The 25,506-nt window shown below is 39.3% G+C and overlaps 1 long non-coding RNA gene across 2 annotated transcripts in view; it reads right to left on the reverse strand.

The window, feature by feature from the left end:
- Positions 1–1,240: 1,240 nt before the first annotated feature.
- LOC116273788 overlaps positions 1,241–25,506 on the reverse strand; it is a 50,343-nt gene continuing 26,077 nt past the window's right edge. For both annotated transcript variants that reach the window (XR_004182189.1, XR_004182190.1), the window contains exon 4: positions 1,241–4,100. This is a non-coding gene — a long non-coding RNA (uncharacterized LOC116273788). The remainder of the gene's footprint in view (positions 4,101–25,506) is intronic.

Genomic DNA, 25,506 nt, shown 5'->3' on the forward strand with positions numbered 1-25,506 from the left:
CTCTCAGAGTACAGGCCCTGGAGGAAGGTTCTTTGAGTTGTCTTGGATGAAATATTTTTGTATGGATCAGCAATCCTTCCTTAAGAAGATTGGAGCAATTAATGTTATCTTGATTAATGAAGCTAAATTAGCTTCATAATCTCTAGTGCACCTTTCTTCTTGCCAGTAGGCAAGAATTTGGAACTGACTTAATGTAGCCCACCAGGCAGACTTTCACACAGTGCTGGAAACCTGCTGTAGTTGCTTTTCAATGAAGCATTTGGTAGACAAAGTCAGGCCTAATCAACTTGTGTACAAGATGAAGCAAATAGAGCAAGACTTAAAAGGATGGATCATAGACCTGACTGCAAGTTCTGGCTTGGTCATCACAAAGCCTTCTATATAAAATAGTAATCACTATATAATATCATCTCTAAAGTTGTTTTAAATCAATGGTTTGCAAACTGAGGTCCCTGAGACAAGCAGCATCAGTGTTACTTGGTGATATGGTTTGGCTCTGTGTCCCCACCTAAATCTCATCTCGAATTGTAATCCCCATGGATCAAGGGAGAGACCTGGTGGGAGGTGATTGGACCATGCAGGCTGTTTCCCTCATGTTGTTCTCATGATAGTGAGGAAGTTCTCACTAGATCTGATGGCTTAAAACTGGCAGTTCCTCTCTCTCTCTCTCTCTCTCTCTCCTGCCACCTTGTGAAGAAGGTGCTTGCTTCTCCTTTGCCTTCTGTCATGATTGCAAGTTTCCTGGGGCTTCCCTAGCCATACATAACTGTGAGTCAATTAAACGTTTTTTGTTGTTTTTTGTTTATAAATTACCCAGTCTCAGGTAGTTCTTTATAACAGTGTGAAAATGGACTAATACCCTTAAGGATTTGTTAGAAATGCAAAATTGTGTTTTAGACATGAAGTCCTTGCCCATGCCTATATCCTGAATGGTATTACCTAGGTTTTCTTCTAGGATTTTTATGGGTTTTGGTCTACCATTTAAGTCTCTAATCCATCTTGAATTAATTTTCGTATAAGGAGTAAGGAAAGGATCCAGTTTCAGCTTTCTACTTATGGCTAACCAATTTTCCCAGCACCATTTATTAAATAGGGAATCCTTTCCCCATTTCTTGTTTTTGTCAGGTTTGTCAAAGATCAGATGGCTGTAGATGTGTGGTATTATTTCTGAGGCCTCTGTTCTGTTCCATTGGTCTATACCTCTGTTTTGGTACCAGTACCATGCTGTTTTGTATGTCTGCATGTTGTGCACATGTACCCTAGAACTTAAAGTATTAAAAAAAAAAATGCAAAATTGTGGTCCCCACTCCGGATCTACAGAATCGTAAATTCTGAAAGTGAAGCACAGAAATCCAAATCCCAGAAACACTCCAGGGCATTCTATGCATGCTAAATTGTTCTAAGCAATTGTTCTTAACCCTGGCTGTTCATTACAATCGCCTGGGGAGATTTTAAAATATCTTGATATCGTTGTATTCCAACTCCACTCTAACATAATTGATCCAGGGTGGGGAAGGTGGAGAACTTTTAAACATAACAGGCCAAGCTTATGTTTAAAAGCTCCTCGAGTAATTCTAATGTGCTACCAGGATTGAGAACGATTATTTCAAAGATTAAGTGGCATGCTTAGTGTGTATATAGTAATTTCCCAAATGTTATTTATTATTTAGTTATCATTAATTGTGTTGACGAATAGGTGATCAGTGTCCCTTGTTAAGCTGCATTTATTGGGTTCTCCTCACCTCTGCAGGAAGCTGCACCCCACCCAGATGCCTGCTAAGTATTAAACTTGTGTTGAGTTGCAAAGTAGAACAAAAGTATTGGTTTCGGAATAAGTAAGACCTGAATTTGAATTTGAGCTTTGCCACTGACAAGATTAGTCACCTTAGGAAATATTAACCTCTTAGGGAAGTCACCTAACCTCTCTAGGCTTCAGGGATGTCTTCTCTAAATTCAGATAACCCCGATTCACAGGCCTGGGCAGCCAAAAACACTCTAACCCATCTCTCCATCTTTTTTTCCCTTTTTCTTCTCTTTTTCTTTTCCCATACCTCCCCACCCTTGTCTTCCTTGGTATCTAGGAAAAATGACCTTCTAATTCCCTTCCCTATAATGTGACTTGGCTATTTGGTAGAAGGAATGGAGAGATGATAAGAATATCATTGCACATTCCTCTCCGGCAGTCATACCTTTTGCTGTGTAGGGCCTTTCATGTTAAGGAGATGAGATGGGCCAGGGCAGGGTCCAGGGGACTTGGTACTCCAACTCTGGGTCCTGAAGGCTGGCTCTGCGGAAGTCTTTCATGAAGGAGGACCTAGGGTCTTGAACTTTCCTGGGTGCCCAGCCTTGCTCTCTGGCATAGGGACATTTTTAAGGATCCAGGAAAAAGACAAAGAACAGAATGCACCTGCAACTGGAGGGCCATTTTTCTAAGATGTTCACTTATGTCCAAATACAAATTTGTATTTGTGGGATAATTTTGCCTAATAGGCTAAAATTCATACCCAAAGGGCACTGCTGATCAAATTTCACCTTGTGAAGTCTCTGGTAACAACTTCCAACCTCTTCCCTCTGGTCCAATGGTACATGTGTGATCAAGAGAAGAGGAATCAGGAATGACCATCAAGTATGAAGGTGATGCAAAGCCAGGAAGAATAGGAAATAAATGAACTGAGCAAATAAATACAATATACCTCACATTGTTCTAAATTACCCAGAGGAAAATGAGTGAGAAATATTCTAGTCTGCAGGATTTAAGATTCAACGACTCCTCAACCACTTTCTGAGAGACTAGGGACAAAACACAAGGCACAGACTTTTAAAAATTTTCCCAGGCTTTTCTTTTTCTAAGATCTGGTTTCTGTTTGAGCATTGAGCCATATGCACAAAACCTGGAGTCGCAGAGAGTACCAGATGCTGTTAGTGCCTCTCTAAATATTCCCTAGGGCCCCACCATTTTAATGCAGGCTGGTCAACCTTCAGCTGCCAGCATCTGCATCTCTGGAAGCTGAGGTCTTCTGCCCGTGTGTGGAGCAGGTTAGAAGCGTATGACAAGAATTCATATAGCACCCTTCCTTCCCAGGAGTCACTGAGCCCAGGTGGGATCATGCAGTGCCTTCCACACTAGTCTGAGAGTGCCCTGGTGGAATTGAGGTCCAGTTACCCACAGCAGTCACTTACTTAATGACAAACCCTTCATTGCCTGCCGGCCCTGTCCTGCCTCACTTCCCCACTTCTATCTCAGTGTTGCCTTCCAACATCTCTCAGGTGGACAGCTTGCTTCTATTCAACTTCTCTGGGTTTGTTTCTGGAGTATCTGATCTAAGACACAGGGAAACCCAAGGTTGCCATGTGATTACTCACCTTTACTTGGGGCTTGGTGGGTCCTGCTCTGCTGAACTTACCCACGGTAGCTTAAGTCCTAAGCCTGGGGCTACTCATGGGAAAGCTTTACTCTTTCAGCCTTAGAAAGTGTTCATTTTCTTCTTGTTCACAATCCTCTAGTACAGGCAAAACAAATTGAGCTCTTGAAACAGGCATGTCCTTATAGTAGAGATAAATGGATTAGCACCTATTGAATTAGGAAGGAAGTTGACTGCTTGCCCTGCCTCTCAGCCTCAGTTCTGAGTGATGATTCATGTCCCAAGTGTCTTCCCTTGGGATGGCTATGAAAAAAAAAATTGGCTTAGATAGCAGTGGCTTCTGAAATTCTGGTTCTGGGGAAGCTAAGAAAACATAGAGTGATGTTAGCAAAGTCCAGTCACTCTGTGACAATGAATGCGTTAGAATAAAGGATGGAATTTATTATAAAAATTGCATATTAACCAATTAAAGGGGTTGCTGGGAAAATAAAATTCTGGAAGAAGTAAAGAACTAAAGCCATGGGGTCAGAGAATAAGTCCCAACCAGACCTCCTGAAGCACTATTCAGTAGACAAGTCAAAGCTTGCAGGGAAACTTGATAAGCATGTCCAGTTACCAAAGTAGAAGTGTCATGGAGAGAAAGTTGTTGCCTCTGTGAGTCTGCCACCTCTGTGCTTCCACAGTCAAGTTGGTGAGCTGGGCTTGCAGTTGGTCAGCAGGACCAGCTGTTGGGAAGAGCTGGACAAGGAGAGAAGGAGAATGAGGACAAGCTGGAGCTGGCTGCATACCTCTGCATCTGCCCATCTCTCTATCAGATCCCAAAGTCCCTTGAGGAATAATGACTGTTGCTTTATTTCTGTCTCCAAAATTTTGTTCAGATTTCTCTTTTGATCAGCCCACTCTGGAGCCACTCAGGGGCAGGGATTCTGGGAAACCTAGTTCCAGCTCAATGAAGTTGACAATAGAATGACTCAGCACAGTCAGATATCAGGTAGAATTTATCATGCCAAATGACCTACCCCAGACTTTGACCAAAATGCAGCTGACTTTGTTTTAGTTTTTGCCTGTTTGTTTTTAAACATTCTCTCCTGCCTTCAAACATAGATAGGGTACTTATTACTGATTTCTGTACCCCAGGAGCTATGTGAGTCAATGATGAATTTACTAGAACAGTGATTCTCAACTGGGGGGATTTTGCCCATAAGGGGATATTTAGCAATGTCTGGAGATATTTTTTGTTGTCATGACTGGGAGTGGGTAGAGGCCAGGGATGCTGCTAAACATTCTACATTGTATAGGAAAGTCCCTCACAACAAAGAATTATCTGGCCCAAAATGTCAATAGCACCATTGTTAAGAATCCTGCACTAGAAGTAGAAGCCTCCCACTAATTTACTCAATTTTTAAATTTTGTTTAGTCAAGTGCATTTAGAAACACTAACAGAGAATAAGAAGCATCTATTAATAACCATAGGTTTTTATCCACTTCCTTTACCAAAAGGAAAAGGAAGATTCTAAACTTTTGCAATGATTTCAAGGCCCTTGTTTTTTTCTGAACAGGATATAACATCCTTCCTTTTTTTTCTTTTTTTAAAAAATTGTTTTCATTTTTTATAGAAACAGTCTTACAACGTTGCCCAAGCTAGTCACGGGATCATGCTTTAATGCATCTCTTCTAAGATGTAGAGCTTCCTCGGGTACCCCAGAACAAATCAGGTCCCCATTAGTCACTCTCATAGTGCCCTGAGTTTTTTCTTTACATCATTTGTCACAATGACAACAAAACACTTACTAGTATGATCATTTGTGTGCTGCTTGCCCAATGCACTAGAATGTAAACATTATCTCACATAGTCTGCACAACCAGCTTAAGAGGAACATATTTAATTTTATAGATGAGAAAACTGAGACTTAGAGAGGTTGAATGCTTCATCTAAAATCACCCAGAAAACATGTAGAGAAATCCAATATCTGCTACGGTAAAGAGTCATGAGGACAGAAAATACATTACTATCACAAAAAACAGATGAAATATCTGCTTTTTGAGTGTTTTCCCTTAAATATTAAAATGATAGCTCTGCTGAAATCTCTTCTGCCTGCAGGTCTGTAGATAGAAGCAGTTCCTGTTCCCAGAATCATCAACCCGCATATCTAAAGTCCCTCTCTAAATAGCTGTTAGTAAGAAAAATGCAAATGAGAATGTCTAATTGCAAATTGCTCCAGCCCCACTTTTGAGACGTCCTGTGGTGACTGAACCAAACCTTCCTCCTAAGCAGACAGAAGTGGTGGCTCCTCTATTCCAGAGCTTGGCTACGACCTTGGCAGGGAACCAGGCCTACTACAGAATGACGTTGCTGGGCCCACTTCAGGACACAGAAGACTGTGGTCCTTGCTGGAATCTAACCATGGAGAGCACAGCTGTGAATGAGAGCCCTCTGTGTCTGCTGAGAGTACAGGACCTAGCGCCTTGGCTTCATCTTTAGAGCTGTTTCCATTTTAAAGGGTAGTCAGTGAAAATAAAATAAGACAAGTATAAAGACAAACATGTTTACACACACACACTCATATATACATGAGGATATATGACTATATATGGTATGTATGTGGCTAGAAAATCAAGACCTCTAAAAAGGAATGTATACTATCTGGAAGATATCAAACTTCCTTTCAAATTTCATCATTACAATTCTACAATGTCTGATGTCTTGGTATTCATGTAGGACTTCGCTGTATTAGGTAAAACCAAATGAAATTGATGTTATTATAGGTAAAAAGAAATGTGAATAATGTGCTTCAACCTAATACAGACCAGAAAGTGACAGGGTCAGGTCAGAGGCAGGAATCCCTTCTCTAGGAGGCCCAGCAAGTGAGGGCCCCAAGCTTAGAGGAAAAGGGGGCTGGCATATCATACAGATAGGATCTCAAAAGAGACCTAAGGGGGCTGAGCATGGTGGCTTACACCTGTAATCCCAGCATTTTGGAAGGCCAAGGCAGGCGGATCACCTGAGGTCAGGAGATCGAGACCAGCCTGACCAACATGGCGAAGCCCTGTCTCTACTAAAAGTACAAAAATTAGCTGGGCATGCTGGCTGGCTTCTGTATTCCCAGCTACTTGGGAGGCTGAGGCGGGAGAATCCCTTGAACCCAGGAGGCAGAGGTTGTAGTGAGCCGAGATCATGCCATAGCACTCCAGCCTAGGCAACAGAGCCAGACTCCATCTCAAAAAAAAAAAAAAAAAAAAAAAAGCCTAAGAGGGCAGGATCCCACAACTATAATGATGGCAAAAAATGTAAACAAAAATGTTATCTTGTCAAAAGGGGATGGCTGAGAACATGGCAAGCAGCAAGTGTTAGATGTGTTGTTTCTAAGCTCCTGACTGAAGCAACTCGTCCAGAGCCTGGTTTGAGATTCATTAAACTACAGCTGTCAAAAGCATTCACCCTGAAAGGAGGAGGCTTCAACAAAGACACTACCTGCAGGACGGAGGATCAGAGAAAAGTGGTCTTCAAAGGGCTGGGCTGTTCCTGGAGCTCTGTGGGGTACAGGAGGGAGTACCTCCAACCCCTACGAGCAGGCAGGAGAGACATCAGCTGAGGACTGAGGAGGGAGGGCAGCTACCAGGAAAGGTGGGCCATAGGTTGAATGCTTCAAGGAGGCAGGTGTTGGTGTGTGGATGAAGAGGATCCAATGAGAGAAGAGTGTGGAGTGATTTCGGGACTCAGAAGTTTCCAGAAGAGCCAGGAACAACTCCTCTTCCATGGCTACCACAGAAATAGGAGAAGACAATCATGAAACCTGGTCACTTATTTCAGACTTGCTTTCAATGAGCTATGCTCCCTGGCAGAAGTTCTCTAAGCCTCAGTTTCTTCATCTACGAACAGTGGAAGCATGGTTCAGCTTCTGGGTCAAGGTCACCTGGCAGAGGACCAATTGCTTGTCAGAGAGTGGTTTGCTGGGGAATAAAAAGTGACATTCCAGAGCATTTTCATTTATCCAACGTAAGGGTAGAATTTTAGGGAGTGATTCCAGAAAACTGAGCTATGACACTCAGGCATATTATAAACCAAGTAGATGTCTTAGCTTACTAATTTTTCAATCTGACTGCCATCACATTTGCTGGGAATTGTTTACTTCATTACTGGCTATTACAGGCTGAGTCATGAGGACAGAAAATATATTACTACCCCAAAAAGCAGGGCTGACACCCAGGCATATTTTAATCTAAGTAGATGTCTTAGCTTTCTAATTTTGGGATGTGACTACCATCACATTTGCTGGGAATTCCTTTGTTCGTTGCTGGCTATTAAGCAACACGGTCAGTGATTTAAAAGAGATGTTTAGGACTCTTTCTCTTTTAAAGACATCTGTGTGTCCATAAACTAAAATAGAGGCCCCTTTTCAAGAGATCAGGAGACGAGGTGCCCTAAACAGCAGTCCTCTTTCCCTGGAAAAAGCTGCAGCAGCCCTCAATTTGGGATTCAGAGTGGTTTTCACAATGGCACCCTGCTGTAGTTGGTGCCAAAAACATGTTTTAAGAGGCATTTATGCAACCCAGAATCTGTGTGTACAAAAAAGTTAAGGCCTAAGTGATATACAGCAAGGCCTTATGTATACAAGAAACGAACAAACAAACAAAACCTCTTCATTTAGGAATTAAATTGATGATAATTTTCAAAATATTTAAATATTGGCATATAGTTATATATGCTCAGAGTTTTACAATTTACAAAAGTATAAATGTAATGCAGAAAGCTTGGGGAAAACACAAAGGAAAATGTAGCTCCCGGCCCCACCACCCAAAATTAGCCATTATTAAAGTTTGTTATCTAAACTTCTAGTTGCTCATTTCCTTTTCAACTATGTATTGAGTGACTAATTATTGGCTGCACATGCCAGGCATGTGCACTAAGGAGGAGGAAATGATACTCTAGGTTCCATTTCTTTTTGTTCTGCCCATTCCACTCTATTCTTTCCTGCGTGTGTTTGTCATGGAATATGAGGCAAGCTGGCCTTGTGAAAAGAGACAGGCATTGGCTCAGTCCAGCCTTCCATATTTGTTGCAGGGATAATGATGAATAAATGTAAATAATCTGGCACTGAACCTCACATTTGGCAGGTGCTCAATCAACAGTAGCTATTGTTAATTTTTATTATTGTTATTTTTATGTAACTGTTCTTATTATCAATTGCAGCTAATTTTAGTTCTGTTTCTGCAATGGTTCCAGATGCATTTTTAAGTATTGAATCTCTAACCTTGGACTTCCCAAGGAGGATTGTGTGCTCCAATACAGTCTCCATAATTCTTTTTGCCAGTTGTTCCCCCGACCCCAGAAATTACTTTTCTTACCCTTTCCAGGGTTTTTCCAGGGTTTCTCAGCTTTTAGATTCTATGTCTCCTGCTTAGCCCATTGCCTTGCCCATTGTGGAGGTGGAGGTTGATGTAGATGTTACTCTTCATTCCGTTGGGCAGAAGAATGATCAAAGGTGGGCCATTTGGCTAAGCTATAACGGATGGCTCCTGGGGAAGAAACAGCCATTTTGCTATTTTCTGTATCCTCCTTCTCAGCCTTCTCTTCTTTTAACAACTCAGGAGTTCGATCATATATTAGTCATTGGCCATGAGCTACTTCTGAGGAGAAGACATAACTTCCAGCCATTTCCAGAGTGAAGTCGGCTTGGCCTAAAGTAATTCTCAGTGGAAGGGAACATCTGGGAGCCATTAGCAGTCAATACTCACATCCCATTGGGATGAACCCAGTGGCTTCATAAAGGGTGTCTAGAATAGGCAACCCAAACATTTATATTACTAGCCTAATATATGGTGTTCTTTATCCTAAGAATGAACATAAAAAGTAACTCTAAATGTCACTTGTTGGAAGAAATATAACTCAATGGTTAGGGAACAGATTTTCTCCATGGAAAGAGGGATGGCCCAGGGACTTGGGTATGGACAGAATTGTGCTACATTAATGTACTACATTAAAAAGTGGATAAACCGAATGTTACCCTAGGAAATAAGAGGATGAAGAAAACACAGCTGATTTTTATTAAACATTGCCAGGTACCACAATCTACTTTTCCAATATTTCAAAAATTATTTAAAATATTGGACAAGCACAATTTAAATAACAGAAAACTAGATGGAGCAGGGACCCCCCTTTAGGGTCCTCTGGGCCCTCCAATCATGGAAAAAAGGAAAATCTTTAGTTCCTTCAAGGAAAATTCCAGGCACCCAGCGATGCCTGAGAAATAAATGAGCAACTTAATAAGCAAAAGATAATAATACTTTAAAACAATAGCTGGGGAGGTTAGATTGGTTGATTCCCTATAGAAGCAAAAGATAACATTTTAACATGTACTGCTGAGTTGCTTTTCAGAAACCCAGATCTCCACCAAATGGATCCACTGGCACACAGACCTCAGATCAGGGCAACTGAAGACTGAACTCTGACCATTTTTTATTCTAAATTTCTTCATGGAGGAAGTCATACCCATGGGCCAGAGCTAACATTCCTTTCTACTGACCCCTAATTTTTAGACAAAGCTTCACCTCCATAACCAATTATGAATAAGAAAATCTTTGAATGCTCCTATGACCTATGTGCCCTGCTTCAAGATGTCCTTCCTTTTTGGTCAAACCAATGTACAATCTCCATGTATTGATTTCTGACTGCCTGTAATCCCTGCCTCCCTGCCTTTAAAAACTCTTACCTGTAAGCCTTTGGAGAAGTTGGGTCTTAAGGCTGAGCTGCCTAATTCTCCTTACTTGATACCTTGCAAATAAACATCCATCTTTCTCCTGCTGCAAACCTCAGTGTGGATGTTTGCCTTACTGTGCCAGGCAAGTGGACCCCAGTTCGTTTACTAACAGAAATATCACATTATATATATATTGAACATTAGGCATGGAGTTTGAAAATAGCCACTGGAAACTTCTGGGGGGCATAAGCTTGTAAAACACTCACTTCACCCACATGAGACCTCATTCAGTGCCTGACCTGCTCATAAGCATGGAATTCCACTATATCATTCATTTTGATCCTCCCTGTGAAAGATGTCTTTTTGCTAGTAACTTTTCTCCTTATGTCTATTTCACTCTTAGCCATGGTTGCTGATTTTCCCAAATATGGGTCCTGATGTCATGCAAGCTTCATATTGGTTTTCTTCCACTTGTGGTCCAATGCCAACAACCTCTTCTGATTTCTCAAGAAGGCTGGAGAGTGACTTAATCTATTTCTCTGCCTTTTGGCCTTTATTGGTCAGGGGGAGGCCTTGGAATCCAGAAATATTCATCATGTCACTGGCTTCTTAGAAGAAAATGAAAAAACTCTTCCATACATTTTAGCTGGAGTAATCTAATTCTGAGATTTCCTGAGGTCATTCTAATTTCAAGTTCTGAACCATTCCCCAACATATAATAACTTATTAAATTATGTGTCTTCACATTAAAGTTATGATGCTGTCATTGTAGTTTGGGCTGATCTTAAATAGATCCCATTTAATTATTGGATTCTGGGTCTATTAGATATTGCTGTCTAATAGACATATGTAGATATCTTAGGACATCAAAGTAGTATTTACTGTGACTGGCAACCAATTAATTAAACAAACCATTAGGCTAGGAGCAAAATGGTCAATATTATTAATTTTCTTGTTGCTGTCACAGTGTAGCTAGACATAGTAGTTGTCTAGCAACCAAAAAATGGAAGCTGCAGATGGAAGGTTGAGTCACCAGTGCAATGGCAGACCGGAAATTTCAACCCTGCTACCCCAACTTTGAGATGCTATTTCAAATGACAATTAGAAGATAACTAATAGACACAATATATAATCCTATATTTCATAGCTGAGTAGAAAGTATCACAAATTTCTTGGATTTCTGAAGCTAATTATTACAACTGAGCTAAGCATGCAGTAAGAGAACACTAAAAAAAAATCAAATTATTAACTGCTTCTCACTACACAAGCATTTTATGAGAAAATGCGTGGAGAAAGTACAAAAAGGTAAAAGAATGTATTGGAAGTTGTTGGAAAGCTACTTTTACCCTTCGCTATCTGATCATATGTGGTCACAACCCAGGGTGGTAATGCTGGATGGGACAGGTGGTATAGCTGCTGGAGTCTGTAACACTCCAATCCATCTTTGCATTCAAAACCTAGGCCTTATCCTTTTAGGCTGCAAAAACTTCATTAGCATTCCAGTAAGCATTTTAATAGGTATGCTATGCTGTTAACAGATAAATACACTAACATTTTTAGGAGGCTTAAAACTGAGGCATTCATTTTGGATCACATCTTAGAATAATAAAAGATAGTGGTAGTCAATTCAGTATTTACTTAGTAAATATTTATTAAGTACTTTCAATGTAGTAGTTATTGTTCATGCACTGGAGACTCAGTGGTGTATAAAGTGGACATTGCTTTATACTTGCCCGTGAAGAAAGAAAAATGCTTTTATCTGAATGGAAAGCCTTTCAAATTATCAGGCTTAGACAGGCATTCAAATGAGGCAGCAATCACGTCCTACTCCTCTCTTTGAGCTATGCATTCATCTATTGAATCTACTTGCTATTGCCACAAATGCTTAGAAATTAACCTAATAATGCTGCACCTGACACATAGCCCACACCCTGTAAAATGATGTACAGCCAATCACTAATCAGTGTTATTTATTTAAACCACTGAGAATTCCTGACAAATCACTTTATTTCAGCCCACTCCTTGACCCCCATTTTTGCCATTAAAAGCCTGCTTGTAACAAAACCCAAAGGGAGCTTATATCCAAGGTTACTTGGGTCTGAGTCTTCTGGGAAGCTGTTCTCACTTTGACTCAAGTAAACTCTTTTTTTTTTTTTTTTTTTGGGGGGGGGGGGTGGAGTTTTGCTCTTGTTGCCCAGGCTGTAGTGCAGTGGTGCAGTCTCAGCTCACTGCAACCTCCGCCTCCCAGGTTCAGGTGATTCACCTGCCTCAGCCTCCCAAGTAGCTAGGATTACAGGCATGTGCCACTGCACCTGGCTAATTTTGTATTTTTAGCAGAGAAAAGGTTTCACCATGTTGGCCAGGCTGATCTCGAACCCCTGACCTCAGGGGATCCACCTGCCTCAGCCTTTCAAAGTACTGGGATTACAGGCATGAGCCACCATGCCTGGCCAAGTAAACTCTTTAAATTATATTTTGTGCCTCAGCCTCTTCCTTTTTGGCCGACATCTGAATGGAGTTTATAATCTAGTGGGAGAGAAGATGCCAAGTAAAAGAAAATAAATGGCTGGGCGCAGTGGCTCACTCCTGTAATGGCAGTACTTTGGGAGGCCAACAACAAGGTCAGGAGGCTGAAGAGGGAAAATACAAAGAAAAGAATTTTATGAAGAAAAATGTTTGGGACTAATCAATACCCTCTGTTGTCTCATAACAGAAAAGGAAGTCTGAAAAGTATTGTTCACATTTTCAACAGAAAAATTTTTATTTAAGTTACAAACTGAGATTCACTCATCTCATTACAATACCAAAAGATGTTTGAAGGCCCTTAGGCTACTCCCCAGCCCTCTCTCATTGATTTCTTCTAAGATAAGTTCTCTGTAATGCACTGATGACAACAACATAAATGTTTTTGCTGAAATAGATATCTCCTTCCTACTTCTCCCATCCCCCATTCATGACAGAGAGCTTGATGTGAAAAGATAATTGTTCCAGTCTTTCCAGCCTTATTCCTTAGTACACTTAAGTAGCCACTAGCTCATTTTTGGCCACCTAAATATTGGCCTGTTGTTAGGGTCTTTCTGTTCTGAGAAATACATTGACCTGGACTGCTAATTATTATTGGGATAAGAAAAGGAAAGGCAATCTTTGTTATATGATGGCAGAAAAGTTAGCAAAATTGGAAAGCAATAAATTGGGTATTTAGCTGAAAATATTTCCAAGCCAAGTGTCAAAGGTGTGGCCTGTTTTAATTTTGCTGCTTATAATAAATAAAACCCCATCCGAAGGTCACTAACAGCAAAGACAAAAGGTAGATAAATCCATGAAGATGAAGAAAAACAGGTGCAAAAGGCTCAAAATTCCAAAAACCAGAATGCCTCTTCTCCTCCAAAGGATCACAATTCCATGCCAGCAAGGGAACAAAATTGGACAGAGAATGAGTTGACGAATTGACAGAAGCAGGCTTCAGAAGGTTGGCAATAACAAACTCCTTTGAGTTAAAGGAGCATATTCTAACCCAATACAAGGAAGCTAAGAACCTTGAAAAAGGTTAGATGAATTGCTAACTAGAATAACCAGTTTAGAGAAGAACATAAATGACCTGATGGAGCTGAAAAACACAGCACAAGAACTTTGTGAAGCATACACAAGTATAAATAGTCGAATTGATGAAGCAGAAGAAAGGATATCAGAGATCGAAGACCAACTTAATGAAATAAAGCATGAAAACAACATAAGAGAAAAAAAGAATGAAAAAGAATGAACAAAGTCTCCAAGAAATATAGGACTATGTGAAAAGACCAAACTTACATTTGATTGGTGTACCTGAAAGTGATGGGGAGAATGGAAACAAGTTGGAAAACACACTTGAAGATACTATCCAGGAGAACTTCCCCAACCTAGCAAGACAGGCCAACATTCAAATTCAGGAAATATAGAGAACAACACAAAGATACTCCTTGAGAAGAGCAACCCCAAGACACAAAATTGTCAGATTCACCAAAGTTGGAATGAAGGAAAAAATGTTAAGGGCAGCCAGAGAGAAAGGTCGGGTTACCCACAAAGGCAAACCCATCAGACTAACAGCAGATCTCTCTGTAGAAACCCTACAAGGCACAAGAGAGTGGGGACCAGTATTCAACATTCTTAAAGAAAAGAATTTTCAACCCAGAATTTCATATCTAGCCAAACTAAGCTTCATAAGTGAAGGAGAAATAAAATCCTTTACAGACAAGCAAATGTTGCAGGATTTTGTCACCACCAGGCCTGCCTTACAAGAGCTCCTGAAGGAAGCACTAAATATGGAAGGGAAAAACCAGTACTAGCCACTGCAAAAGCATATCAAAATGTAAAGACCATCAACACATGAAAAAACTGCATCAACTAATGGGCAAAATAACCAGCTAGCATCTTTTTGACAGGATCAAATTCACACATAACAATGTTAACCTTAAATGTAAATGGGCTAAATGCCCCAGTTAAAAGGCACAGACTGGCAAATTGGAAAAAAGAGTCAAGACCCATCGGTGTGCTGTATTCAGGAGACCCATCTCAGGTGCAAAGACACACACAGGCTCAAAATAAAGGGATGGAGAAAGATTTTCCAAGCAAATGGAAAGCAAAAAAAAAGGAGGGGGTTGCAATCCTAGTCTCTGATAAAACAGATTTTAAAACAACAAAGATCAAAAGAGAAAAAAGAAGGGCATTACATAATGGTAAAGGGATCAATACAATAAGAAGAGCTAACTATCCTAAATATATATGCACCCAATACAGGATCACCCAGATTTATAAAGGAAGTTCTTAGAGACCTACAAAAAGACTTAGACTCTCACACAATATTAGTGGGAGACTTTAACACCCCACTGTCAGTATTAGACAGATCAATGAGACAGAAAATTAACAAAGATATCCAGGACTTTAACTCAGCTCTGGACCAAGCAGACCTAGTTGGCATCTACAGAACTCTTGACCCCAAATCAACAAAACATACATTCTTCTCAGCACCACATTGCACTTATTCTAAAACTGACCACATAACTGGAAGTAAAACACTCCTCAGCAAATGTAAAGGAATGGAAATCATAACAAACAGTCTCTCAGACCACAGTGCAATCAAATTAGAACTTAGGATTAAGAAACTCACTCAAAACCACACAACCACATGGAAACTAAACAACCTGCTCCTGAATAACTGCTGGATAAATAACAAAACTGAGGCAGAAATAAAAAGTTATTTACAACCAATGAGAAGAAAAACACAATGTACACAATCTCTTGGACACAGCTAAAGCAGTGTTTAGAGGGAAATTTATAGCACTAAATACTGACAGGAGAAAGCGGGAAAGATGAAAATCGACACCCTAACATTACAATTAAAAGAACTAGAGAAGCAAGAGCAAACAAATTAAAAAGCTAGTAGAAGACAAAAAATAACTAAGGTCAGAGCTGAACTGAAGGAGATGTAGACATGAAAAAGCCTTCAAAAACTCAATTGGTCCAGGAGCTGGTTTTTTCAAAAGATTAACAAAATAGATAGACAGCTAGCCAGACTATTAAAGAAGAAAAGAGAGAAGAATCAAATAGACACCATAAAAATGATAAAGGGGAGATCACCACTGATCCCAAAGAAGTACAAACTACCATCAGAGAATACTATAATCACCTCTACACAAATAAACTAGAAAATCTAGAAAAAAATGGATAAATCCCTGGATGCATACACCCTCCCAAGACTAAACCAAGAAGAAGTCAAATTCCTGAATATACCAATAACAAGTTCTAAAATTGAGGCAGTAATTAATAGCATACCAACCGAAAGGAAAAAAAAAATCCAGGACAAGATGAATTCACAGCCAAATTTTACCAGAGGTACAAAGAGGAGCTGGTACCATTCCTTCTGAAATATTCCAAACAATAGAAAAAGAGTGACTCCTCCCTAACTCATTTTATGAGGCCAGCATCATCCTGATATCAAAATCTGGCAGAGACACAACAAAAAAAGAAAACTTCAGGCCAATTATCCTGAAGAACATCAATACAAAAGTCCCCAATAAAATACTGGCAAACCAAATCCAGCAGCACATTAAAAAACTTATCCACCACGATCAAGTCGGCTTCATCACTGGGATGCAAGGCTGGTTCAGAATATGCCAATCAATAAATGTAATTCATCACTAAAACAGAACCAATGACAAACACCACATGATTATCTCAATAGATGCAGAAAAGCCTTCAATAAAATTCAACACCCCTTCATGCTAAAACACTCAATAAACTATGTACTGATGGAACATATCTCAAAATAATAAGAGCTATTTATGACAAACCCACAGCAAATATACTGAATGGGCATAAGCTGGAAGCATTCCCTTTGAAAACTGGCACAAGACAAGGATGCCCTCTCTCACCACCCCTACTCAACATAGTATTGGAAGTTCTGGCCAGGGCAATGAGGCAAGAGAAAGAAATAAAGGGTATTCAAATAGGAAAAGAGGAAGCTTTATCTCTTTTCAAATTATCTCTGTTTGCAGATGACATGATTGTATATTTAGAAAACCCCATTGTCTCAGGCCAAAACTCCTTAAGCTGAAAGCAACTTCAGCAAAGTCTCAGGGTACAAAATCAATGTGCAAAAATCACAAGCATTCCTATACACAAATAATAGAAAAACAGAGAGCCAAATCATGAGTGAACTTCATTCACAATTTCTGCAAAGAGAATAAAATACCTAGGAATGCAACTTACAAGGGATGTGAAGGACCTTTTCAAGGATAACTACAAACCATTGCTCAAGGAAATGAGAGGACACAAACCAATGGAAAAACATTCATTCCATGCTCATAGATAGGAAGAATCAATATTGTGAAAATGGTCATACTGCCCAAAGTAATTTACGGATTCGATGCTATTCCCATAAAGCTACCACTGACTTTCTTCACAGAATTAGAAAAAAAAAATGACTTTAAATTTCCTATGAAACCAAAAAGAGCCTGTATAGCCAAGACAATACTAAACAAAAAGAACAAAGCTGGAGGCATCACACTACCTGACTTCAAACTATATTACAAGGCTACAGTAACCAAAACAACATAGTCCTGGTACCAAAAAAAGACATTTCAAAAAAAGATATTTCTGTGGCCAATAAACATATGAAGAAAAGCTCATCATCAGTGGTCATTAGAGAAAGGCAAATCAAAACTGCAATGAGATACTTTCTCACGCCAGTTAGAATGGCAATCGTTAAAGTCAGGAAACGACAGATGCTGGAGAGGATGTGGAGAAATAGAAATGCTTTTACACTATTGGTGGGAGTGTAAATTAGTTCAACCACTGTGGTGATTCCTCAAGGATCTAGAACTAGAAACACCATTTGACCCAACAATCCCATTTCTGGGTATATACCCAAAGGATTAGAAATCATCCTACTATATAGACACGTGCACACGTATATTTATAGTGGCACTATTCACAATAGCAAAGACTTGAAACCAACCCAAATGCCCATCAATGATAGACTGGATAAAGAAAATGTGACACACATACACCATGGAATACTATGTACCTTAAAAAATGAGTTCATGTCCTTTGCAGGGACATTGATGAAGCTGGAAACCACCATTCTCAGCAAACTAACACAAGAGCAGAAAGCCAATCACTACATGTTCTCACTCATAAGTGGGAGTTGAAAAATGAGAACCTATGGGTACAGGGAGGGGAACATCACACACTGGGGCCTGTCGGGAGGTGGGGGACGAGGAGAGGGATAGCATTAGGAGAAATACCTAATGTAGATGACCAGTTGGTGGGTGCAGCAAACCACCAATGGCACATGTATACCTGTGTAACAAACTTGCACAATCTGCACATGTATCCCAGAATTTAAAGTAAAAAAATAATAATAAATTGAACTTCAAAATTTAAAATATCTGTTCTTCTTAAGATTCTATTATGAGAATGGGAAAAAAAAACAGACTTGGAGAAAATATCTGCATACCATATATCTAATGAAGGACTTATATCCAGAATGTATCAAGAACTCACAAAATTCAATAATAAATAGACAATCCAAGGAAAAAAACACTTGAATAAACACTTCACCAAATAAAGTACAGAGATGGCAAATAAATTCATATAAAAATGCTCAACACCCTTAGGTATTATGGAACTAAATATTAAAACTTCATTAAAACCACCATCATCCTATTAGAATGGCTGAAAGTTATGAACAACCATACTGGGTATTGGTGAGGATGTAGCAGAATTACAACTCTCACACAGTTGTGTTAAGAAAGTAAATGGAGCATCAACTTAGGAAAATAGTTTGGCAGTTTTTAAAATGTTAAACATGTACCTACTATATGATCTACCATTCCACTCTTAGATGTTTATGCAAGAGAAAAGAAAACATATCTTCATACAAAGACTTGTATGTACATGTTCCTAGAAGCTTTACTTGCAATAGCCAAAATCAACACGAATGCATACTGACAGAAAAATCGATCAACAAACTATGGTATAGCCATATCATTGAATATCATTCATTAATAATAAGCAATGAACTTTTGAAAGATACAATAACATGGTTGAATTTTAATGGCATTATGGTGAGTGCAAGAAATCCAACTAAAGAAAACTATTATATAAAATTTTAGGAAATGCAAATTAATGTGTAAGTATATAGGAAAGTATTTCCTATAGTACTACCACTCAATTATTTACAATTTTATACTTTAAGCCAAAAATCACACATTTACCAGCATCAAACAATTTTTTTAATACTCCATGGCTTATCATTCTTTTTATTTAAAGCAACAAATGCTACCTCCCTGATCTGCACAAATATTTTCCATTAAGGCTTTTAGGTCATTCACTTTCTTAATCCTGATACTATCATTCTGAATTATTCTACAGATTTTTATATCAAGTTGTACTAGTCCATTCTCACATTGCTATACATAAATACCTGAGACTGGGTAATTAATAAAGAAAAGAGGTTTAATTGGCTCACAGCACCACAGGTTGTACAGGAAGCATGATGCTGGCACCTGTTCACCTTCTGGGGAGGCCTCAGGGAACCTACAATTACAGTGGAAGGTGAAGGAGAAGCCAGCATGTCACATGGCTGGAGGAGGAGTGAGAGAGAGTGAGAGAGAGAGACAGAGAGGAGGGGGGAGGAGGTGCCACACACTTTTAAACAACCAGATCTCATGAGAACTCACTAACTATCATGAGAATAGCACCAAGAGGATGGTGCTAAACCCTTCATGAGAAATTGCCCCCATGATCCAATCACCTCCCACTAGTCCCCACATAATTTAACATAAGATTTGGGCAGGGACACAGATCCAACCATATCACAAAGGTAATAATGTACTGCATTGATTTTCCAGATGGGGATGAGGTGAGCCTTTTTTTGTCAAGTAGGAAAAGGATATTATTACATAGAATTTTAGAAAGAAGAGCCAACCAGACAATCTACCCATCTATCAGTCTATCTATCTAATATCTCTCTACTATCTATCTATCTATCTATCCATCTATCTATCTATCATCTATCTGTCTCCCTATATACCCATATTTCTGTCTATTTATCTTTCATTGTTAAATATAAAATTCATCCAGGATGTGTTTAGGTGTTGATATGCACAACCAGGTGTTACTTTTAGTTCAGCAATTTCTTCTTCAGCTATCAAATTGGTATATATTTATTTAGTGAATGCTAGGTGAAAAATGACATGGTCATTTCCCTTTCATTACATTAGCTTTCCCTTCTTGTTTTATAAACATGCCAGTGTTTTAAGTTGTATTTTCTTGTCTATCACAAGTCATTTTTTGAAGACTGCTCTTACTTCTAATTGTCAAGATGATGGTTTCCCTGTTAACTGTAAATTTTTATTATTATTATTATACTTTGAGTTCTAGGGTACATGTGCACAATGTGCAGGTTTGTTACATATGTATACCTGTGCCATGTTGGTGTGCTGCACCCATCAACTTGTCAGCACCATCAACTCATCATTTACATCAGGTATAACTCCCAATGCCATCCCTTCCCCTTCCCCCTTCCCCATAATAGGCCCCGGTGTGTGATGTTCCCCTTCCCAAGTCCAAGTGATCTCATTGTTCAGTTCCCACCTATGAGTGAGAACATGCGGTGTTTGGTTTTCTGTTCTTGTAATAGTTTGCTGAGAATGATGGTTTCCAGCTGCATCCATGTCCCTACAAAGGACATGAACTCATCCTTTTTTATGGCTGCATAGTATTCCATGGTGTATATGTACCGCATTTTCTTAATCCAGTCTGTCATTGATGGACATTTGGGTTGATTCCAAGTCTTTGCTATTGTGAATAGTGCTGCAATAAACATATGTGTGCATGTGTCTTTATAGCAGCATGATTTATATTCCTTTGGGTATATACCCAGTAATGGGATGGCTGGGTCATACGGTATTTCTAGTTCTAGATCCTTGAGGAATCACCATACTGTTTTCCACAATGGTTGAACTAGTTTACAATCCCACCAACAGTGTAAAAGTGTTCCTATTTCTCCACACCCTCTCCAGCACCTGTTGTTTCCTGACTTTTTAATGATTGCCATTCTAACTGGTGTGAGATGGTATCTCATTGTGGTTTTGATTTGCATTTCTCTGATGGCCAGTGATGACGAGCATTTTTTCATGTGTCTGTTGGCTGTATGCGTGTCTTCTTTTGAGAAATGTCTGTTCATATCCTTTGCCCACTTTTTGATGGGGTTGTTTGTTTTTTTCCTGTAAATTTGTTTGAGTTCTTTGTAGGTTCTGGATATTAGCCCTTTGTCAGATGAGTAGATTGCAAAAATTTTCTCCCATTCTGTAGGTTGCCTGTTCAATCTGATGGTAGTTTCTTTTACTGTGCAGAAGCCTTTTAGTTTAATTAGATCCCATTTGTCAATTTTGACTTTTGTTGCTGTTGCTTTTGGTGTTTTAGACATGAAGTCCTTGCCCATGCCTATGTCCTGAATGGTATTACCTAGGTTTTCTTCTAGGGTTTTTATGGTATTAGGTCTAACATTTAAGACTCTAATCCATCTTGAATTAATTTTTGTATAAGGAGTAAGGAAAGGATCCAGTTTCAGCTTTCTACTTATGGCTTGCCAATTTACCCAATTATTAAATAGGGAATCCTTCCCCATTTCTTGTTTTTGTGAGGTTTGTCAAAGATCAGATGGCTGTAGATGTGTGGTATTATTTCTGAGGACTCTGTTCTGTTCCATTGGTCTATATCTCTGTTTTAGTACCAGTACCACGCTGTTTTGGTTACTGTAGCCTTGTAGTATCGTTTGAAGTCAGGTAGCGTGATGCCTCCAGCTTTATTCTTTTGACTTAGGATTGTCTTGGCAATGTGGGGTCTTTTTTGGTTCCATATGAACTTTAAAGCAGTTTTTTCCAATTCTGTGAAGAAACTCATTGGTAGCTTGATGGGGATGGCATTGAATCTATAAATTACCTTGGGCAATATGGCCATTTTCAAAATATTGATTATTCCTATCCATGAGCATGGTATGTTCTTCCATTTGTTTACGTAATTCCTCCTTTAGCTCTGAGAAGTTTGATGGACTGAAGCCTGCTTCTCTCAACTTGTCAAAGTCATTCTCCGTCCAGCTTTGATCTGTTGCTGGCGATGAGCTGTATTCCTTTGGAGGGGGAGATGTGCTCTGATTTTTTGAATTTCCAGCTTTTCTGCCCTGCTTTTTCCCCATCTTTGTGGTTTTATCTGCCTTTGGTCTTTGATGATGGTGACGTACTGATGGGGTTTTTGTGTGGGTGTCCTTTCTGTTTGTTAGTTTTCCTTCTAACAGTCAGGACCCTCATCTGTAGGTCTGTTGGAGATTGCTTGAGGTTCACTCCGGACCCTGTTTGCTGGGGTATCAGCAGTGGAGGCTGCAGAAGATAGAATATTGCTGAACATCGAGTGTTCCTGTCTGATTCTTGCTCTGGAAGCTTCGTCTCAGGGGTATACCCCGCCGTGTGAGGTGTGGGGTGTCGGTCTGCACCTAGTTGGGGATGTCTCCCAGTTAGGCTACTCAGGGGTCAGGGACCCACTTGAGCAGGCAGTCTGTCTGTTCTCAGATCTCAATCTCCATGTTGAGAGATCCACTGCTCTCTTCAAAGCCCTCAGACAGGGTCATTTGCATCTGCAGAGGTTTCTGCTGCTTTTTGTTTAGCTGTGTGCTGTCCTCAGAGGTGGAGTCTACAGAGACAGGCAGGCCTCCTTGAGCTGCTGTGGGCTCCACCCAGTTTGAGCTTCCCAGCGGCTTTGTTTACCCACTTAAGCCTCAGCAATGGTGGGCACCCCTCCCCTAGTCTCACTGCTGCCTTACAGTTAGATCACAGACTGCTGTGCTACCAATGAGGGAGGCTCCGTGGGCATGGGACCCTCTTGGCCAGGTGTGGGATATAATCTTCTGGTGTGCCATTTGCTAAGATCCTTGGTAAAGCACAGTACTAGGGTGGGAGTTACCTGATTTTCCAGGTGTTGTGTGTCTCAGTTTCCCTTGGCTAGGAAAAGGGATTCCCTTCCCCCTTGCACTTCCCAGGTGAGGGGATGCCTCGCCCTGCTTCAGCTCTCACTGGTTAGGCTGCACCAGCTGACCAGCACTGATTGTCTGGCACTCCCCAGTGAGATGAACCCGGTACCTCAGTTGAAAATGCAGAAATCACCCATATTCTGTGTTGCTCGCGCTGGGAGCTGGAGACTGGAGCTGTTCCTATTCGGCCATCTTGCTCCAGGTCCAAAGACTCAACTGTAAATTTTTATAGCAATATAATAATTTTTTTAAATCTTACTTGTCTTTGAAAAGGAGAGAGCTGGCAAGTTGGCACAAGAAGAGACATTTAGAATAGTTCTATTTATTATTTACAATGCATGAGATATTTAATATATAATTGAGGGCGTTGAGAGGACAATTCCTAAATGGAAACTTTAACATTTTTCATAACTTTAACATTTTTATACCAAGTGGGGTAAAACAACTTTAACATTTTTTTCATAACAACTGGGGTAAAACAACATCATGTAGGTGGGGAAGAAGGTTGTAGATATGGATGGTGTGTGCTAGAATATTGCAGAACAAATGCTGAAGATTTTAGGGCCATATGGTTAAAATATAATTTGCTCATTGCTGCCGTATTTTCATTCAATAAAATTAGAGAATTCTTTCTGCTTCCATAAAGAATGCTAAAATTAGAAAGATATACATTAAGTAAAATGGCACAGAAGTAATTATATGTCATGGTCTACAAAGGGATGATATATGTTCATTAGAAGATCAGATGCAAATTTTACAGATACAAAATTTCTTTTAGCTGATTGTATTATTTTAATATTGAGTGAGTGAATAATAAAAACTTTATTGGAAAATGATGCCTCCTATGAAGAAGAAATATTATTTCAGCTAACTTTTTTTTGAAGATAATAAAATTTTCTAAAAGATTAGGTAGAACATTTTTTAAAAATCCACTATGTCTCCCTCTTTCAGTTCCATTTCATTGGCTACATAAAGGGATTAGGATTTTACTTTATTGCCTTGAGTATCCTAATTAAAGTTTTGTATTTAATTTTGAAGAACATGAAATTTTATATTAGTGAAGAGACACTTGTACTTATAAGAGCTCTTTTTAATAATAAAAACAGAATTTATTAGTAAATGATTTTCTTCTGAGAAATTACTTTTGCCAAGATAATGAAAAGCTCAAACTGAGTGGGCATACAAATTATTACTGGTTTATTGACCTCAAACCTGGGTACATTTTGGCTGAACCTAAAACATTAATATCTAGTGATGTAAAATCTTCAATGAAAAGGTCAGCAAAACATTGAAGAGCCTATAACCAAGAAAGCCTTGCTAAGTGAATCAGTTATCTTTCTCTAAGTGAATGAATGCATTAGGAAATTTATAAGGCTGAAAATTAAAGGGCCAAGGACATTGTCATAGGTTGGTACAGTGTCTCATAGAGTGATGTTTAAATCTAAGTTGAAGAGGGCATGGGTTAGAGAGTACAGTGATAAATGTGCTGATGATTTTCAACCAGTATACACTGGTATGGGTGTACTGGTCATTCATGGCAGTCATTCTTTGTGGATGGCTTATGTCTAGGACATATCTATTGCCAAATATTTTGCATATCACCATTGGGTATAAGCATATATTCTGTGTACTGTGCATTTAGCTTCATTTACTTATTCAACTAAAATTTATTAAATTCTTAGTATATGTTGGTAAAATATCATGCTCAAAAAGGAGTTGTAATTTGAAGATTGAAGATGGCCCACTTTTAAATAAATAGGTCACAGGGGAAAAGGGATGAACAACAAAAAAATGGAAAAGGCTCATGGACTATTAGGCGAGACTGAATAACATTTTATATTTTTTCTTACCTTTTCAATTTGTCTACAACTATGCAAATGGTTCCTGGTAGGTTTTTCACTTTTTCCCACTAGACTATTTCACTCCACGGTAGGTGCCTTTTCCTAACATTGACGCAAGATCAAGTTGCTATTTGGAAATCAAGTTAGAAAAATAGCCTGACCACATACTTTTTCTCCTGACCCCTTCAAGGTTGATCTATGGCTAGCAAAGGCCTTGCTGACTTCTGTAGCTCACCCATATTTTCAGCCTTTAACTTTAAACTTTAAGAAAATATTGGTAGGGTTTTCCAGACTCCTCTCCACTCATTCCCTAAAGTACTATACCTCCTTAAAAAAAAAAAAGTTTCATCACATCTTCTGTCATTCCCTTCAATATGAAATAAATTCAATTCTATCTGGTTGAAGTTTATCAGCATTGGAGCTATGTAAGTCATTCACTCATCCATTTACTCAAGTGTTTCTCAAGGGCCTGCAATGGGTCAGTCTCAGTTTTAGACAGTGTGAGTAAAACGTAAAAGAAATTCCCAATAGAGCTTAGCTTCTGGGAAATTAAATAGAAAATAATCAAAACAAATAAGCATATAGTAAAGACTATGGTGATTAATGCTGTAGAGAAAAAACATGAGGCAGAGAAGGGGGATAAGGAATTCTAGGAGTGGTATTATAATTTTAAACAGTGTGTCAGAGAAAGAATCATTGAAAAGACAGCATCAAGTAAAGAAGGACAGGGAAGCAGGCATTCTACTATTAATAGCTAGAAGAAGGGCATTCCAGGTGGAGAGCACAGCAAGTGCAAGGGCCCCAAGTCAGACATGTGCTTGTCATGTTTGAGAAGCAGCCAAAAATTCAGAGTGGCTGAAGCAGAATGAGCAAAGGAGAATCATAATAGGAAATGACCAGAGATTTAACAAGGGGGCCCAATTATAGGACCTGTAGGGCATCGAAAAGACATTGGCTTTGCAATAGGTTAGAGATGAATTTATGAGAAGGTGCTGCCAAAGGAATAATGTATCCAATTTATGTTTTAATGGAACCTCTTG

This window comes from Papio anubis, chromosome 2 (genome assembly GCF_008728515.1).
Source record: "Papio anubis isolate 15944 chromosome 2, Panubis1.0, whole genome shotgun sequence".
In the NCBI taxonomy this organism is placed as follows: Eukaryota; Metazoa; Chordata; class Mammalia; order Primates; family Cercopithecidae; genus Papio; species Papio anubis.